The 19586-nt window shown below is 37.9% G+C and overlaps 1 long non-coding RNA gene and 1 pseudogene across 1 annotated transcript in view; one reads left to right on the top strand and one right to left on the bottom strand.

The window, feature by feature from the left end:
* LOC150007403 (uncharacterized) overlaps nucleotides 1-11739 on the bottom strand; it is a 31936-nt gene extending 20197 nt beyond the window's left edge. Inside the window, exons 1-2 of the long non-coding RNA XR_016511816.1 lie at nucleotides 11683-11739; nucleotides 7154-7278 (exon numbers count right to left, since the gene is read on the bottom strand). This is a non-coding gene — a long non-coding RNA (uncharacterized LOC150007403). The remainder of the gene's footprint in view (nucleotides 1-7153; nucleotides 7279-11682) is intronic.
* A 1158-nt stretch (nucleotides 11740-12897) lies between these two features.
* Nucleotides 12898-19457, top strand: LOC150007402 (acyl-protein thioesterase 1 pseudogene; annotated as a pseudogene).
* Nucleotides 19458-19586: the final 129 nt, after the last annotated feature.

Genomic DNA, 19586 nt, shown 5'->3' with positions numbered 1-19586 from the left:
TTTGTTTGTTTGTTTTGTTTGTTTTGTTTGTTTTGTTTTTGTTTTTTTGCTTGTGGACTATAGGAGCTATAGCATTTGAAACACAAGTATACTTTTTTGTGTACCTTCCACACCATCCAGCTAGGATTAAAGGATAATGTCTCAGTTACTGTGTAAGTTCACATTCTTGGGGTCCAAGCAACACTTTTAGAAAAGCTTTCCTTTCTTTGTTATTTTCCAAAATAAAGAAGTCCTGTTACAGAATCAGTTCCTATCATGAATGGGCCGCTTATATCATGAATCACCCAGTCTTAGAGCTGGATCCAGTCCAATATCCCACTCAATTCAAGAATTCACTATTTAACATAATTTAGCACCTCAGTGGATGATCACCTAGCCTTGGCTTAAGTACACTAATGAGAGGAGATTCATCTTCATAAAAATATTGTTCCATTTATGGAATACTACAAAGCCCACTGGTTTTAGAAACAAGCTGGATTACAATCTCAGTTCAAAAAACATGAGGTAGGGCTGTTATCTACCTTCTCTGAGCCTTTGCTTTCTCAACTATTTCTGGCATATAAGAGCTCAAAAAACAGTTAATGACAAATTATTAAGATAAAACTAGTAAATGTGAAATATATTCAATGATTGATAGCACCCTTCTCTGTCTCCATAGAAAGAAAATTCGTCTGTTAATCCCCAAATCTACCTTTCTATATATAAATTAATTCATTCAAATCCCTGTCTCCACAGGGAAAAATAATCTTTCTTTTGTTAACCCCAAATGTGCCTCTCTTATAAATTAATTCATTCAATAAATATTTATAGCAACGATGTTTAAGACTGTATATAACATTGAATAAGACAGAAGAGACCTTATTCTCAGGGAAATTATATATTGTAGTGAAAAGAAACAGAGCATCAACAGCAAATAAATTAAGTTTAGAGAAAAAATAAGTAAATAAATAAGGATACCTATTTTACAGAACATTAAAATAGGGTATTTTTGGGTGGCTACTTCAGAAGACACTGCTGTGGACATGTCACAAGCTGAAATCTGGATGACAATTCTAATTATTATTTCCTAATTATAAATATAGCTCATGCTTAATATACTTTAAAACTCAGGTGGATATCATCCACAGTAGTGTGACTTTTCTTTTTTTATGAGCAAATTACATTTCTTTAGCTAAAAATGGTTTTGTATTTGCTGGTTGCCCACTTCATAAGCCTATCAACATACTCTCTGGAGTAGCCCAGAAAAAAAACCTTTTAAATTGTTGAAGACAGCAAAAATGTCCTCCCTTAAATTTTTCTTCCTCAAGCAAAATATCATCAGTCCCTCCAGCTATTTTTATAATTTTTTATTTTTATTTTTAAATATGTATTTATTATGTTATTATAGTTGTCCCAATTTTTCTCTCTTTCATCCTCTCCACCCAGCACCCCCCACTCCCTCAGGCAATCCCCACACCATTGTTCATGTCCACAGGTCATGTGTATTAAGTTCTTTTGCTTTTCTATTTCCTATGCTGTAATTTACATCCCCACGGCTATTCTCTAACTACCTATTTGCACTTCTTAATCCTCTCACTTCTTCACCCATTCCCTTACAAGCCCTCCAATCTGGCAACCATCAAAATACTCTCTGTATTCATGATTCTGTCTCTGTTTTTCTTGTTTTTTAGATTCAGTTGTTGATAGATCTGTATGCATTGCCATTTTATTGTTCATAGCTTTGATACTCTTTTTCTTAAATAATTCCCTTTAATGTTTCATATAGTAATGGTTTGGTGGTGAGGAACTCCTTTAGTTTTTTTCTTGTTTTGGAAGTTCTTTATCTGCCCTTCAATTTTAAATTATATCTTTGCTATGTAGAGAGCAATCTTGGCTGTAGGTCCCTGCTTTTCATGACCTTGAATATTTCTTGCCAATTCCTTCTGGCCTGCAAGGTTTCTTTTGAGAAATCAGCTGACAGTCTTATGGGAATTCCCTTGTAGGTAACTAGCTTGTTGCTTTTAAGATTCTCTCTTCATCTTTAACCTTGGGATTTTAATTATGATGTATCTTGGTGTGGTCCTCTTTGGGTTCAACTTGTTTGGGACTCTCTGTGCTTCCTGGACTTGCATGTCTCTTTCCTTCACCAAATTAGGGAAGTTTTCTTTCATTATCGTTTCAAATAGATTTCTGATTTCTTGCTTCTCCTCTTTTCCTTTTGGCACCCCTATGATGTGAATGTTTGACCTCTTGAAGTTGTCCCAGAGACTGCTTACACTATTCTCTTATTTTGAATTCTTTTTTCATCTTGTTGTTCTGACTGGTTGTTTTTTGCTTCCTTATGTTCCAAATCATTGACTTAATTCTTGGCTTCATTCACTATAATGTTGTTTCCCTGTAAATTGTTCTTTATTTCACTCAGTATATCCTTCATTTCTGACTGGATTTTTATTAAGGTTGTTAATTTAAACCCAACCCTGCCTTGGCAATAGTGACATTTTAATCGTTGTATTAGTATATAGTATGGAAGCAACATAATGATCCAGAAGAATGCAGGCTTTTCATTCCACATCCTCATATTTGTTATATTCTCAAAAAAAAAAAAAAAAAAAAAAGAGAGAGAGAGAGAAAGAGAGGGAGATTGATGGAAGTTCTCTGTCTGCTTCTTAATTTAAAAAGCAGTTTCTCAAGAATTCATAGAAATAGGACTTCTGGCTAAGATGGAGGCCTAGACTGACACACTACATCTCCCTCCACAACTAAGAAGGAATACAACGACCTCAAAATCAGAAATAACCAGAAGTTCCAGAAAATAAATGGAAGTCCATGTATGAAGTTATAAAGAAGTGGTGCTTGTCTGGGTGGGTAGGACGGGTGAAGCCAGGGCAGAGTTCAAGCTGTTCTGGCAGTGGCAGCAGCGGCAATGGCGGTGGGACTGTGATAAGCACAGACACTCATTTTTAAGGGGAAGCGAGAAGCGCCTGGGGAGCACCCCCGTCTGCAGACCGAACCCATCAGCTTGTGATTTCAATGCTGGGGAAGGCAGACCCTCATTGCCTTGGACTGTGAGGTCCGGAGGGGGTGGGGATGGAGGAGGAGGCTCCTGGTCTCTCAGCGAAGAGTGAATGGCAGGAATCCATCTTGGACCCCCACCCCCACACAAAACACCACAGTGTGGTGAGAAGGGTCGCCCAGTTGTGATGAGTGCATGGGGCTCCGCCCCCTATAGCATAGGAAGTGTGACAGCCCTTCCCAGGAAGCAAAGGTAAACACAGAACTTGCAGGATGGTACAGATCATGATAGTGTTCCCGGTGACACAGCTGACCAGACAGAAAATATCTAATCTAATGAAGCAGCAGATAGGAAATATTTCTGAGGCACAGTTCAGAGCTTTGGTTATAAAAATGCTTACAGACATAACAATAGATCTTAAATAAGAAGGGGAAAGAATGAAGGCTATTCCTGCTAAAATGAACAAAAACACATACGAAACTAGTGGTGAGGGAAAGAAAACCAGGGACCAAATCAACAAATTGGAGCATAGGGAAGGATGCATTTTGTTACTTTTATTTGGAGTTGCAGTCAACCACTGCAGAAAGAGGAAATGAAAAGTGAGGAAAATGAGGAGAAGCTCAGAAACCTATGGGACAGCTATAAGTGGGCCAACATCCAAATTATAGAGTCGCCAGAAGGTAAAAAAGAATAAGTAGAAATTGAAAAATTATGTGAAAAAATAATGAAGCAGGACTTCTCTAACTTGGGGAAGGAAATAGACTTACAGGTCCAGGAAGCACAGAGAGTTCCAAAAAATCTGGACCCTGGAAGAACCACACCAAGACACATTATAATCAAAATGTCAAAAATTAAGGATAAAGAGAGAATCTTTTTTTTTTCCAGATTTAATGTGTTTTATTGATTAAAATATTACATTTGTGCCACTTTCCCTTCCCTCTGCTCCCCTCCACCCGGTGGCCCCCTCCCTCCAGTTGTCCCCCCCTTTTAGATTATGTCCATTAGTTGTGCTTACAGTTCCTCCCAACCTCTCTCCGTCTATTCCATTCCCTCCTTCCATGATCCCCAATTCCTATATCATCTCCCTCCCTCTCCCCACTCCCCCTCCCTGTTGGCCTCCCCCCACTATGTTTCCCTTACCCACAGTTCCTTTTCCACTCTCATTGCCTGTTTCATTTGCCTTTGTTTCATCTCCCTAGCTTCTGTTTTTTAAACCAGTCCCTTTAACTTCTCATATAACAGTGGTTTGGATCTAATGAACTCTTTCAGTTTTATTTTGTCCTGGAAACACTTTCTCTGTCCTTCTATTCTGAATGACAATTTCGCTGGATAGAGTATTCGTGGTTGTAGGTTTTGGATTTTCATTACTTTGAATATTTCTTGCCAGTCCCTTCTTGTCTGTAGGGTTTCCCTTGAGAAGTCAGCTGATAGTCTAATTGGGACCCCTTTGTACATAATTCTTTTCTTCTCTCTTGCTGCTTTTAAGATTCTCTCTTTATCTTTAATTTTTGACATTTTGATTATAATGTGTCTTGGAGTGGTTCTCCCTGGGTCCAGTCTCTTGGGAACTCTCCTTGCTTCCTGGACCTGCAAGTCTATTCCCTTCCCCAAGTCTGGGAAGTTCTCCTTTATTATATTTTCACTCAATTTTTCAAGTTCTAGTTCATCTTCCTCATTCTCTGGCAAACCAATGATTCTTATGTTGGGCCTTTTATAGCTGTCCCAGAGGTTTCTGATCCTCTCATTGTTGCTTGCCATTTCCTCTCGCTGCATTGGTTGACTGCTTGTTCCTTCTCCATATTCCAGTTTGTTGAAATGGACTCTGGATTCCTCACCATCTGTCTCGTATGTGGTTTTGTTCCTTTCGTTATGAAAGTTTTTCGCTTCTTTCATATCTTTTTCCTGCTCTTTTGTGAATTCTGTAAGCCACCTGATAACAATGGCCCAGAACTGAGCCTCTGACAGGTTTCTTATCTGTTCATCTGTCAGGTTCTCTATCTGCTGTCTGGTGAGCTGTGCTACCGGGATCTCTATATTTGTCTGCCACATTTTGACAGATGCGTTTTGTTTTCCTGGGCCGGCTGTCGGGGGCAGGGGGCAGTGCCTGCGTACGCGTCACAAATCAGCGACCTCCGGCGCCTGCCTGTCCGCGACCTATTTCGCAGCCCTGTGGTGCTTTCTGTGGGGGCGGGGGTCCAAGATGGATTCACACAGTTATTCAGCTAGGAGACCGGGATCCGTCCTCCCGCCCCCCTGGGCCTCACTGTTCAAGGCGATGCTGCGGCTGCTCCCCAGCGCCGGAGTCGGGCACGCCAGGGGCTTGATCGGAGTCGCCTGCCTGTCCGCGACCTATTTCGCAGCCCTGTGGTGCTTTCTGTGGGGGCGGGGGTCCAAGATGGATTCACACAGTTATTCAGCTAGGAGACCGGGATCCGTCCTCCCGCCCCCCTGGGCCTCACTGTTCAAGGCGATGCTGCGGCTGCTCCCCAGCGCCAGAGTCGGGCACGCCAGGGGCTTGATTGCCTCCAGGATTTTTCGCCGCCCCGCCCCGCCGCTCCGCAAACAGCTTTGCCTTCTTTAACTCTTACCTGCCCAAATGGCACCGCTGGTTTATAACTTCATATGTTGGGCTTCCGTGTAGCTTTATTTTCTGGAATTTCTAGTTATCCTTTGTTTTGAAGTAGTTGTATTCCACTATAGTTGTAGAGGGAGACCTAGCGTGTCCGTCTAAGCCTCCATCTTGGCCGGAAGTCCCAAGAGAGAATCTTAAAAGCAGCAAGAGAGAAGAGAATTACATACAAAGGGGTCCCAATAAGGCTCTCTGCTGATTTCTCAAAAGAAACTCTGCAGGCAAGAAGGGACTGGCAAGAAATATTCAAAGTAATGAAAAGCAAAAACCTACAACCACGATTACTCTATCCAGTGAAGCTGTCATTCAGAATAGAAGGGCAGAGAAAGTGCTTCCAGGACAAAGTAAAACTGAGGGAGTTCATCAGATACAAACCACTGTTTTATGAAATGTTAAAGGGATTTGTTTAGGAGGAAGAGTATCAAAACTATGAACATTAAAATGAAAACTGTATCACAACAACCAAGAACAGAAGCTAGGGAACCGAAACAAAGGCAAACTAAGTAGGCAACGAGAGTGGGAAAAGAATTATAGGTATGGGGAACATTATGGGGGGAGGTCAGTGGGGAGGGGGAAAGGGGGAAAAGGAGGGAGATTGTACAGGAATTAAGAAGCATAGTAGGAGGGAGTGGAGTATATAGGAAGATGTTGAGAGGAACTATATGCACAAACAATGGGCATGGACTAAGCGGGGGGTGGGCAACTGGAGGGAGGGGGTCACTGGGTGGAGGGGAACAAAGGGAAAAGGAATTGGGACAACTCTAACAGCACAATCAATAAAGCATAGTAAACAAATTTTTTAAAAAAGAATTCACAGAGATAATGATTAACTATTTGAGTCAGTTAAGCATAAAGAATAATATTCTTTTCTACTGTAATGCATGTTTGAAAAAACTAGAGTTTAGAATTAAAACTGTGAAATTTGGCATACAATAGATGCTCAAAGGACCAAGAATGCATTTCTGAGTGTGGGAAAGCATTTGCCTTTGAGAAAAATTTGCAATAAAAAAAAAAAAAGACACCGCCCCCCCCATATTTTACAGGATGTAGACAGAGAATTAGGCCTTATTCAGAGAGAAATGGTTACATAATTGTTTTTGATACAATATACACAGAGAACATATTGGCCTTGAGGAGTTCAGTTCAGTTTTAATTTTTATCTATCCCTTTATTTCTTTGGAGACCTGACATTTGAATGATTCTTCTGGTAAAATTTATCTTAAAACTTAATAGTGTCCCTGGCTGCTGTGGCTCAGTGGATTGAGTGTCGAGCTGCAAACCAGGCAGGGCACATGACTAGGTTGCAGGCTAGGTCCCCAGTTGGGGGAGCGTGAGAGGCAACCGCACATTGTTGTTTCTCTCCCTCTCTTTCTCCTTTTCCCTCTCTCTAAAAACATATAAATAAAATAAAAATAATAAAAATAACAACAACAAAAATGAACAAAAAATGGAAGTTAAAAAAAAAAAAAACTTAATAGCGTCTTTTAAAAAAATAATTTGCCAGTGAAGCAAGCAAAAGCAGGGATCATCACCTTAATAACATGATCCTCTTTCCTCCATTTTTTTCCGGGTCACTTCTCATCTCAGGGCAAGAGCAGAGGTGGCGCATGATGTGTGGAGCTGTTACATCCGCGCAGGGCTGGAAAGAGGGAAGGGCCTGAAAAGAGGAATGATTTTTTTCTTGATAAAACATGGCAATGTGTTTCTAGCCAGTTTTCCTTGGAAAGAATGCATATGGTCTTAATAAAAACATTTTTTTTACATGTCAAATTTCATATCAATGATATTCACTGATTTTGATGGAAACCTAAGAGAGAAAAATATCATTCTGAATTGTACTGCTTAAGATGGAAAGAAGTTAGAGAAAGTCCTGAGCATGCACTATCCTTCAATAATTAGTAGCTTGACTCTTAAAGTGCAGATCAACAGCTACTAAGCCCCAAGCACTAGAAAATCAAAGATTAATAAAGTGTAGGTCTTGCTGTCAAAGAGCTTATAATCAAGTAGGAAAGAGATACACTTTGATGCGACTTGAAGGTAAGCACAATAAATGTATACCCAGGTTATTGTATGGTCACAGAGGGGAACCCCTTGACCCAGCCCAGAGGGATTCCTAGAGGTACCCTCTAAGCCCAGACAATAAACTTCTCAGAGCAGCATGAACATCTCTGCCTTCCCAGCATTTAGCTCATAGTAAGTGCTAGATAAATAGTTGTTGGACTGAACTGAGTGTATTTTATTGAAGTTTAAAGCTTTTATGTAAGACCAAAAGGTCTGAATTAAGATATGTATATTCCCATTAAGGCTTTGAAGAATTCAGGTATATTCTGCTTCTTTTCTCCACAACACTTAGCACACTCAGTATTGTATACATACTGTCTTTTTTGTCTGCTACCCAATAACCCTCAGGAATGTGAGCTCCTTGAGGATGGGACTTGTATTTCCTTGTTTATAACCATGGCTGGCATTTAGTGTACTGAATAAATATTTGTTGAATAAATGTGTAGTCCAACACTAGTTAACTGATGAAATGGACAGTTTAAAAGAAAATTCAGTAAATTTTGCTTTGCATTTTTTATCTTTTGACTTTTATTTTATGAAGCAAATTTATGAGAGAGTATAAGAATTCATTGCCTAAGTTCTTGTTGTCTAGAGCAATGGTGTGTGGTCTTTTGAGAATCTAATAGATGCCATTAACTCCCTCTACAGAAAAATGCACATACATCTGAAGTTTTGACATCAACTAATATACAAAAATATCTAATTGCACCCCTGACTTAGTGGAGAAGGGAAAAAATTTCAAAGAATTGACTAGACATTTTTGTGGTTTTGCTTATTTTTGGGAAACAATTATAATGTCCATCTATAACTGCCCTTTTTATTATTTCTAAAATGGGAGCTATTAAATGATATATGTGTCAAGGAGGCTATATTGTATGGTATTATAGCTCAGTATTAAAATATATTTTGAAAAAATAGACTCTTCATTTGATTTTTCCTCTGATTCTCCTTAACTTTGTTTATCCAAAAAAGTATTTTAGATATATCAATATATATCATTAATTAGTTAAAAATAAGAAAATATTTAAAAATTATTTCCTGAAAAAAAACCTCAATATTCAGAGTACAAAATAGAACACATTTTATTCAAATTAAACCCAATAACTTTTTTATTATTAAATTTATTGGAATATCATTTGCTAATAAGGTATAAATTTCAGATGTACTTTAAATGCTCCCTGCCTGAAATCTAGTCACTTTTTGTCACTTTGTATTTGATCCCCTTTACCTTCTTTGAAATCCCTAACTTTTGAGCATCATCATCCAAAAATGTTATCTGAAAAAGGTCTGGGGTAACAAAGAATTTCCCATATCAGGTGTGATAAGCAAAGCAGTCTCTATAATGGCCCTTAAAGATTCTTTCTTCCTACTAGTACTCACACATTTTGTGCAATATCTTTTGAATGTGGACTAGATCTAGTAACTTGCTTCAAAAGAATAGCATATGGCAAAATGATGGGATATCACTTTTGAAATTAGGTTATAAAAGACCAAAGTCCATTTTTCTCTCCCTTGCTCTTTTTCCCTGGCTCTTTTTTTGCTTACTTGTTGTGATGAAGCACATTGTCTGGGGTGCTCTGTTCTATGCAGAGCTCAATGTAGCAGGCTTGCCAATCAGAAACTGAATCCTGTAATGTCCATGTCAATGAGCTTGGAATCTAATTCTCCCCTGGTGGAGCCTTGAAATGAAAACCACTCTGGCCATCAGCTTGACTCTAAAGTAGTGGCAGAGTTCCAGACCCTCTGGTTTATGGGAGAGGGAGGATATGTGTATGAAGGGTTGCACTCAAGAGAGTTACACAAGAGATTCATTCATGACAGATGAAGAGACGTGACAGGAAACACAAAGACACTGTGAAAATTTCAAGTACTTGCCTTGTGAGTGACCCTGAGCTAAGGTGCCCAGCTAGGCTGATTCCTGAATCACAAAATTGTGAAATAAATGTAGGCCATTAAGTTTTGTAGTAATTTCTTTCATATTAGTGGATAACAACTACATTAAGAATTACCTATCTATAGCCAGGGGCACTGATGTTATAATTTAAATGTTACTAAAATGACCTTTAAGGTAGATGTCAGTAAATCTGTAGTATTTCATACTAAGAATAGCATGTATTCAGCAAAACCTTTCTCACTATGGCTTCAAGTGACTCATTTAAAAAAAATTCTGATTTCTTGGTTCTCCAACACACTTCTTCCTCCCCCATCAAGTTTTTCTTTTTTTCTTTGTAGCATTCTGCATCTGTTTCATTATAATGAGTTGAATGGAGAGAAATATTATTAATGTCTTATTAAAACTGTTAGATTTAATAGTTTCATTAAATGACTATGTAGAAATAAGGAGATAACTGAAAAGAAAGCCTACTGTGTTTATAAAATAAATTTACATTTATATCTGCTGCCATTATTATTGGTTTTTAATTAACTGGCATATGGCAGAATATTTATATATAAATTTCTAAAAGAAATCTCTCTAGGAAGATTTCAGTTTTAGGCTGGGTTTATTAAATGCTCTTCTTCCTATGAGAATATTATAGATTATGAAGATTGTCATAAGTAGACATTGGAAACAAAGGAACTTAAGCACAAGTAGACCATATCACCGAGGAAAGAAATAACTCTTTCCTGTGTTTGAAAGAGGTTCTTAGGTGGCTAAGTCTTGAAAAATTGTAATATGTTATCTTCCTTGAGGTATAGGAACTGGGAGGAGGGCATATGAAAAGTGAGATCTTTAGGTACAAGAATTAAACTACTGCTTGCCTCTCTCTCTACTGCTCTTTAATTATTCAGAAACTACAATAAGTTTTACATGACTTTGTTCTTATGCCTTTTCTATGCACAGATCTACTTATGAAGAAAGTATACAGATTGGTGGAAGATATTATGATTAAAAAATTATTTTATTCTCATGAGCTAGACTTAGTGTCTCTCCGACAGATGGTTTCAGGAGAATTGAAAGCAAAAATATATATAACAAAATACAGGTGATTTAATATTTCCGTTAGTAATATAATTTCTGAAGTTATGTATCAGTTCCCCAGTAGACAGGGCAAACAAGTCGAAGTGTGAATCAAATTATCTGGGACTTGACCTGTAAAACTTTCAAGCTTTGGTTTTCTGAAAAACTGAGAGCTTTATCTGAACTTAATTCCAAGAGCTTGAGGGCATTTTCATAACTCTTTTTAACAGAGTGATTTTATAGTTTTGCTCTAACTTTGCTTGTGCCCTGGAAGTTTCCTTCCTTTTCTGCTCAGAAGGGCTTTTTCACTTATTGTTTCTTTTTTTTTTTTTTCCATTGCATCAAGAATAGCTTAGTAAAGTGTGAAGAAAGGAGAGGTAAGGACTGACTGAAGAGAATATGGAGGATTATCATTTTCTCTGTGCAGTTCTGGCTCAACTGATAAAACTTGATTTCTGCTTTGCCCTATTCTCCAACACACTGAAGACATGGTGGGAGGCATAATGATCTCAGGTCTCTCTGTAGCCCAATTTAATGGGCAGGACAGAGCAGGCTGCACAGTATAAGGAGAGGAAAGTGCTCTGAGTATCCACTTTTTAAGCTGATAGTCACAGATACGACAGTCTGTGGGGGTGGGAAGATGAGGGCTGGAGAAGTGTAGGACAAACAATTGGCTATTTCCTCCACCTTTTTTTTTTTTTTTTTTTTTTGGCCTATGGTTCTAGCAAAGAACAACTATTTCCAAACCTGAATATCAACAATTACATATAAGGTTCCTGTATCAACATAAATTCTTCTCTAATTTGGAAACCTTCAAAGATTAAATGGATTTGGGTGAAAAACAAGTACCCAAAGCCTGATATTTTTCAAAACTTCCAAGTGACTTGATAACTTTCCTACCAAATCTATAAAATAATTTTCTCCTGCTCAAAGGCTCCTCAATTTTCCTTCAAAAATTGGACCATGTCTTCAGGAAAACAATTTGGTCTTGCTGTTCCTATCAAGTCAAAATTTATTTTAGTATTTCAAATTCCACTGTACCTTTGTGCTTTCTGTCAAGTTTCTTCATCTGTCATGAATGGATCTCTTGTATGACTCTCCTGAGTACAACCTTTCATACACATATTCTCCCTCTCCCATAAACCAGAGTGTCTGGAGCCCTGCCACTATGTTAGAAGCTTCAGCTTAGAACTAGATTTGAAACGCCAAGTTTCTGGTGACATTACAAATTGATAGTTGGTGCCTAATGCTGGCTTAGCTGCATTCTTGGCATGACAGTGTATGCTAACCAGGTAGCTCATGGGCTCCAAGTTAACAAACTCAATGTATTTGGAGTTGATGTCCAAAAACAGAATATTCTTTCTCTTAAAATTCAAATTAAATAAAGCAACTTAATAAAACTCTTTTGTGTCTTTGATGTTTTGAGTCACCATGTTTTATAATATCTGTTTGAGGTATGAAGACAAATAGTTTAATATAGTGTCAGAGACTAATGGCAATTTTAAAGCAATAACTAGCTATTCATTCCAAGGAGAAATTTAAATAGTTTATATTGAAAACTTTTTTTGATCGGAAAATCTTCACTTGAAAATGAATCATATTTGACTTAGCCCAGGTAGGTCAGTTGGTTGGAGCATATGCCAAGATTGCGGGTTTGATCCCCAGTCAAGGTACATACAGGAGTTAGCTAGTGAATGCATAAATAGGTAGAACAACAGGTCAATGTTTCTCTCCCTTCCTCTCTTTCTCTAAATGAATTTTAAAACTTTAAAAAACAAAGGAAAATAAGTCATACTTGCTGTTGTATTTTCTTTAACCTATAACATCAATTTTTTTCAAAATATGTATCAGAGACTGAGAAGTAAAAAGTCACATAATATTACCATTTATAGAATTACTATTAACATCATGTTATATCTGAAAATCAATTATTTGTTAACTAAATCAGGAAAATGTATTCTTTAGCTGAATCATAGTTAAATGGTATGTTCAATATCAATTGCTATGAAAAAGATTACATTTCTACAAAGTTTTAAACTTTAATTTATCTTTAGTGGGAGTTTTGTTTGTTTGTTTGCCTGCTTTTAGTTCAGCTTTTTCAAAGTAAGAAGAGTAGGGTGGATCTACACAGGTGTTTGGCAGACTAAGGTATTATGAAACTTATCCTCCCTGTCTCAGAGTTGCATTATGGAGTTGGCTTCAGTGACTACTGGCAAGAAGTCAGAGATTTGAAGGCATCCAAACTGGAGGGACGTAATGAGGTAAAATGCCAAGCTGTCATCTCAAATTACCTTTGGAACAAAATGGGGAAAAAAAGAGAGAGATTCCTAAAATTTTACAGTGTATTACCTTAATTATATACAGCCCCTTGGGTATATTCCAAATTTTAGCTTTTTTTTCTGCATATAAAAGTAATATATACTCTTTATCCAAACTTTATATATTCAGAACTATGAAATGAAACAAACTATCAAGAGTTTTGAGGTTATTTTTTCAAATTAAAAAAATTCTTTATCCTTTCAGTGCCCACTGTTACTTTTAATCTGGTATTCTCACTACTGCTAAATTACTAAATGGTTCCAACAGTTTCAAATGCTTTTGGTTTCTAATATATAATTCTTTCACTGCTTCTTGTTAACAGTCTATGAAACTAGTCTAATTTAGCAATCTCCTAACACAAGTTGGAGGTGGTTAGCTAGAACAGAAGCCCAGAAAACCTGCTTCCAGAGTCTATAAACTTTGTAAAACTACCACTTTTAATGCCTCTTTGACAAGCATAATACATTAGCTATTACTTGTTTAAATGAGTGCTTTCCACTTCAAAGTTGATAGAATATTTCTGGGAATAGTCCCACTGGGGATAGATCTACTATAAACATGTAAGTGAAACCTTACTGAAGCTATCTGCAGCTACATCTTAAAAAAAAATCTTATTCAGAAATATTTTCAACTAGTTAAATACAAAGCATCCCAAGTATTATGAAAAAAACTTAAAACAATATTTTTAATTGCTTAAGTGCACAATATAATTTCTCTTACATTTCATATTTTGTAATTACCAATTTCTTTACTTGTGTATTGGCTGTTTCTCCTATGACTGTATACTAGTACCTAAGCCCGAAGCATAGCATATAGTAGGTGTTCAATAAATATTTTGAGTAAATTAAGGGAAAATAACTAGGTGAAAGAATCAGGGATAATTTTCACAAGATAATGTTGAGCTAGATCTTGAAGGAAAAGGATAACATTTGTTGAGTGCTTACTATGTAACAGGCACTCTTCTAAATACACTTACTGTGTGGGAGAGAAAAATATTTTTCTCTCACCTTTCTAAGTTCTTCTGGCTAGACTAATAATCAAATTATCATGAGATAAATTAACAGGAAAAAAATCACCAAACTTACTACAAATGTACATGCAAGGGTTTCATAAGACTATGGGGACTTCTGGCCAAGATGGAAGTGTAGACAGACAGGCTTCATCTCCCTCCACAACTAAAAAGGAATACAGCTACCTCAAAACTAGAAACAACCAGAAGTTCCAGAAAATCAAATTGCATGGAAGTCCAGCAAACAAAGATATAAAGAAGAAATACTCATCCAGACAGGTAGGAGAGGTGGAGCTGGGGCAGAGAGGATGTGGTGTGGTGGCAGTGGCAGCAGCAGCAGTGGCAGGCCAGCAGAAAGCACAGTCGCACATTTTTAAAAGTCAAGAGGGGCACCAGACCTCGCAGGCGACTGTCCCAGCACCGTGGAAAATCAAGCCTCATTGTTTCTGACTGTGCAGAGTAATGGGGGTTTGGATGGAGGCAGAAACTGCCAGTCTCAGCATGGTCCTAGAACATCCGCAGACACACCCACCCTGGGAACGACAGTCAGGGAAGCAGCTACAGGGGCACCAGCCCAGTGCGGAAGTGGAAGAAATGCCTGGAAGGGGAACAACTGCTGGGCAGGCGGCATTGTTCCCTCTCAGACCTCCCCACCCCACAGCGCCACAACGTGGTGAAACAGGTCGCCCTGTACTGACAAATCCCTAAGGCTCTGCCCCTTACAACATAACAGGAGTGACAGCTCTACCTGGGACAAGGAGGCAAACACACAGAGGAGCCTGTCAGAATGAGGAGACAGAGAACTATGGACCAAAAGGGGGAACAGATCAAGGTTCCAGTGGGAGAACTAAGCAATAAGGAGATAGCCAACCTAACAGATGAGGAGATAGACAACCTAACAGATGAAGAATTCAAGACATGGGTGATAAAGATGCTCACAGGCTTGACAGACATGCTTGAGTACAGCAAACACATAAGAGAGAAGGACTGAAGTCTATGCTAAGTGAAATGAAGGAAAATCCACACAAAACCAATGGTGAAGGGAAGGAAACCCAGGTTCAAATCAATGATTTGGAACATAAGGAAGAAAAAAAACAGTCAACCAGTGCAGAATGAGGAAGCAAGAACTGAAAAAAATGAGGAAAACTTCCCAAATTTTGCAAAGGAGATTAACATACAGGTCTGGGAAGCACGGAGGGTCCCGGGTGAGCTGTACCTAGAGGGAACCACACCAGGACGCATCATGACTGAGATGCCAGAAGTAAAAGATAAAGAGAGAGTCCTGTGGGCAGCAAGAGAGGTGGAGAGTTGCCTACAGGGGAGTGCCTATAAGACTATTGGCTGATATCTCAGAGGACACTTTGCAGGCAGGAAGGGACTGGCAAGCAGTATTCAAAATGATGAAAGGCAACCTGCAACCAGGATTACTCTATCCAGCAAAGCTATCATTTAGAATGGAAGGGCAGACGAAGTGCTTCCCAGACAAGGTGAAGCTAAAAGAGTTCATCATCACCAAGCCATTACTACATGAAATGTCAAAGGGACTTACTTAAGAAAAAGAAGATCAAAACTATGAACACTAAAATGACAACAAACTCACAACTATCAACAACTGAATCTAAAAAATAAAAACAAAATCCAACTAAGCAAACCAGAATAGGAACAGAATCATACGTATAGGGATCATTTTGAGTGTTATCAGCTGGGAGGGGGGAGGGGGAGAAATGGGGAAATGGTGCAGGGATTAAGAAGTGTAATCGGTGGTACAAAATAGACAGTGGGGAGTAAAGAATAATATAGGACAGGGTGAAGCTAAAGAACTTATATGCACAACCCATGGACATGAACTAAGGGGGGTGGGATTGCTGGAGGGAACGTAGGTACTGGGCAGAGGGGAGCAAAGGGGAAAAAAATTTGAACTACTGTAACAACATAATCAATAAAATATACTTTAAAAAGAAGAAAAAAATATGGGGCCCAAGGATGCATTGGATATTTAGTTGAGGCTTATATACCACCTTGAGCTTAGGAGAAGGGGGGTTGTGAATTGACACTTCAAAGGGCAGGAAGGCAATAGAAAAGCCACAGTTTGGTAATAAATGTTTGCGCGGCCATCTTTAACAATGAGACAGAGAAACCTTTGATTAAACAGGCCTTGTTATGCTTCTCCCTATCACACAATAGTTCATACTAAACTATTGTTATCTATGTTGATATCTCCCTTTCTGGAGCAATTCTTTTATCTAAATTCGTTTTAGGCAGTTAGGGGGAAGCTCAAAGGTTTTTCTGAGCCTTGTATTTCTTACAAATAATCAGCTTAAAATAACATCCCAAAGAATATGTTAAGCTAACAAACTCTACTCACCATCATTGTATAGTATGATATGATATGATGTAGTATAGCTTGTTTACTGTTTCAGAAGAATGTAATTTCCAGAGGCCTGAGATTTTGTATTTTTCACTACTGTTCTTCCAGTGCCTAGATTGGGGCCTGGCATGTGGTTGGTAATGAATACATTTTTATTGAATAAATAAATATATAAATACTATGTTGTTTAATCCCCAAAACTATTCTAAAGGCAGGTACTATAATCATCCTCATTTTTCAGATGGGGAAACTGAAGCCTAGAGCAATAAAGTTTTCCAAAGTCACAGAGCTAGAATGTGGTAGCATAAGATTCAAATATTGTCAGTCTGATTCCACACTTCGTATTTGTTATGTATTGAATTGTGCCTTCCCAACAAGTGATGAGGTCCTAATTCCCTTTACTTGTGGATATGAAACTAAGATAATATATTCTTAGACAATTTTGCTATAGTGTTTTCTCAGAGTAAATAAGTAATAATTCTAAAAGAAGAATTAGAAAAAGACATTTCAAATAATGGCAGCAATGTTGGGAGTATGTGCAAATTTCTCAAACAGTCTAACACTTTTGAAGAGCAATACTAATTTAGATATTTGAATTCCAGAAGTTTGTTTTAAATGCAGTCTTACTATTTTAGAGTTTTATTCTAGATGCTATGTTATCAACTGGGACTCTGTGAGCTTTTAATAAAATAGTTTGAGAAATGGAACAACAAGGTTGACTAAAAAGGGGAATAATTAGTGCATTGTAAAGGAAATCAATATGCTGCATAGCATTCATGGTTATAACTAGCTATATAAGTGAAAGACTAATAAGGTAGAGTAACTTGAAGTAGTGTAACAACTCCTACGTGAATATCACAAAAATATAAGTATGTATATTTGACCTTCAATCACTTAAAACATTAAGGACCCAAATGCCTTGGATTAGAGTTGTACTCCAATTCAATAGCCACTAGCCAGCCACATGTAGCTGTTAAACGCTTGAAATGTGACCACCACAAATGAGGCACTCAATTTTCAATTTTGTTTGATTTTAATTTAAATATAAAATGAATGTTCAACTTAGTTATTGGAAAGATTTTAAGTATTTCTGCAACAATTTGGGTTTATAAATCCTAATTGTGCCCAACCGGGTACTAGTTTAGCTATAAGTTTTATAAAAACCTAATACAGAATAAGTATTTTTACTAAAAATTTGGTGTTTAAATTGAGATGTGCTGTAAATGTAAAATACACACTAGATTTCAAAGACACAGAAAAAAGAAAGTAAAACATATCATTAGTAATTTTTATATCGATAACATATTGACATAATATTTTGGACTTATTAGGTTAAATAAAAATATTTTAAAATTGAATTCCACCTCTTTCTTTTTACTTTTTAAATAGTATGGCAACCTGGAAAACTTTAAATTACACATGTGACTCACATTGTATTTCTGTTGGATGATTGTTGCTCTAGACAAGCAATTTTCAACCTTTTTCATCTCATGGAACATGTAAACTAATTACTAAAATTCTGCAGCACTCACAAAATATATTTTTGTGCCGCTCTGACAAAAAAATAGGTATGATTTTGATTCATTTATACTGGATGGCTATTGTGTTGGCTGTTGTCATGTTTTTTATTTGGCAATCTAAGGGAAAAGAGGTCAGTGCCCCTGACTAAATACCCAGGTATTGAATGTTTTAAAAGTTCTTGCATCACACGGGTTGAAAATTGCTGCTCTAGACCAGTTGTTTTCAAAATGTGGTGACTTGACCAACAGCATCATCTGAGGTCTTGTTAGACATGCAAATTAGCAAGTTCCACCTAGACTTACTGAATCAGAGACTTTGCGGATGGGGCCCTGGTTTAAAAAGCCCTCCAACTGATACTGAAGCAAGCAAAAGTTTGAAACTATTACTCTAGAACAGCGGTTCTCACCCTAGGCTGCAAAGGAAAATCATCTGGGGACCTTGGGCAAAAAATCCTGGTGCCAAAAACTATAACCCAGACCAATTAAGTCAACCACTCTTGGCACAGTCAAGACTGATGCTTAAAGCTCCCCAAGTGATTTTATTATAGGATAAAGATTAAAAACTGCTAGTCTAGATCCTTGAATTTTAGACTGTGCTCTGCGGTCTCTGCTCCCCTTTCCACTTACGCCACAGCTTCCACAGTGCCAATGACCCGTCCGCCCTGCTTTCTGCCACCATGCTCCCTGCCAGAAAGGCCACCACTGTGGTGGCTTTTCTTCCTGGATTGGTAGTTACAGGCCATGGATGTGTTATTGAACTCAAGGGGCTTGCTGCTTGGGGTGCTTTATTCAAGACCGTGACTTGGTTGTCACAAGGTAGTTTACTTGTAGCAAGAAAAGGAGACAGGGATTCATATCCAAAGCTCTGTCTCCCTGAAGGGGCTCAGCCACTGCTTATATACACTATTTCATCAATGTTGTTGGGTTCTTGTCAAGCACATCCTGTTTATAGCTGGTCTGCAAAATACTGTACTACGTTTTAAGCATTACCGAGAATAACATTTAGCAATAACACTTAGAGTGGCACAGAACTTGAGACCCTTGTTTTATCTAACAGTTGGGCAGAAGACTTTGTAGGTAGCAGATGTCCACATATCAAATATACCGACCTGTTTGCGCCAGTTATGCCTGTTGCTTTAAATGTGAGTGTGGCTATGCCTTCTTGGTTTGATATTATTAGGCTTTTACTAGAGTCACAGGAACATGAACCTGGAATTAAATAAGCAGCAGGCAGTATAAAAGCTTTGAAAGAGCAGAGGCAAAGAATGGAATTCCTTTTAACAGAAACAAATTTTTTAGTGTTCTTATACTACAGCAGAAACTAGCTGGCTTCACTGCAGTCAGTTACTAGCTTCGATTCCCCAGGTCCTATCATTGGCACTAATAGAGATATTTCTGTTCTTCAGTGCCATGGATATTGCAACCCTTTAGTTCCCTTAATGGTAGGTTCTCTGTCAAAAAGCTTAAAACATTGGCAAACCCAGCCAATGTAACCTGCAAAACCTATGAAGGCATAATGCGTAATTTATGTCACCAGAAAATGATGACTATCAAGCAATTAATTGATAAACTCCTACTTCCAGTTGATCAACATCACTGAGGTCTTGTGTAGAAGTACACTAGCATCATTGTAGTAGAGTGTAAACCTTCTCCAGTGGCCCATATTGAAATATCTAATGTTTGTAGTGTTAAACTGTTTAGCAAATATACACCAATGATACAGACTCCT

The sequence above is a fragment of the Furipterus horrens genome, unplaced genomic scaffold (assembly GCF_987537825.1).
Source record: "Furipterus horrens unplaced genomic scaffold, mFurHor1.1.pri manual_scaffold_6, whole genome shotgun sequence".
Classification (NCBI taxonomy): Eukaryota; Metazoa; Chordata; class Mammalia; order Chiroptera; family Furipteridae; genus Furipterus; species Furipterus horrens.
The sequence above is the reverse complement of the archived record's forward strand: the minus strand, read 5'-3'. Positions and strand labels throughout refer to the sequence as shown.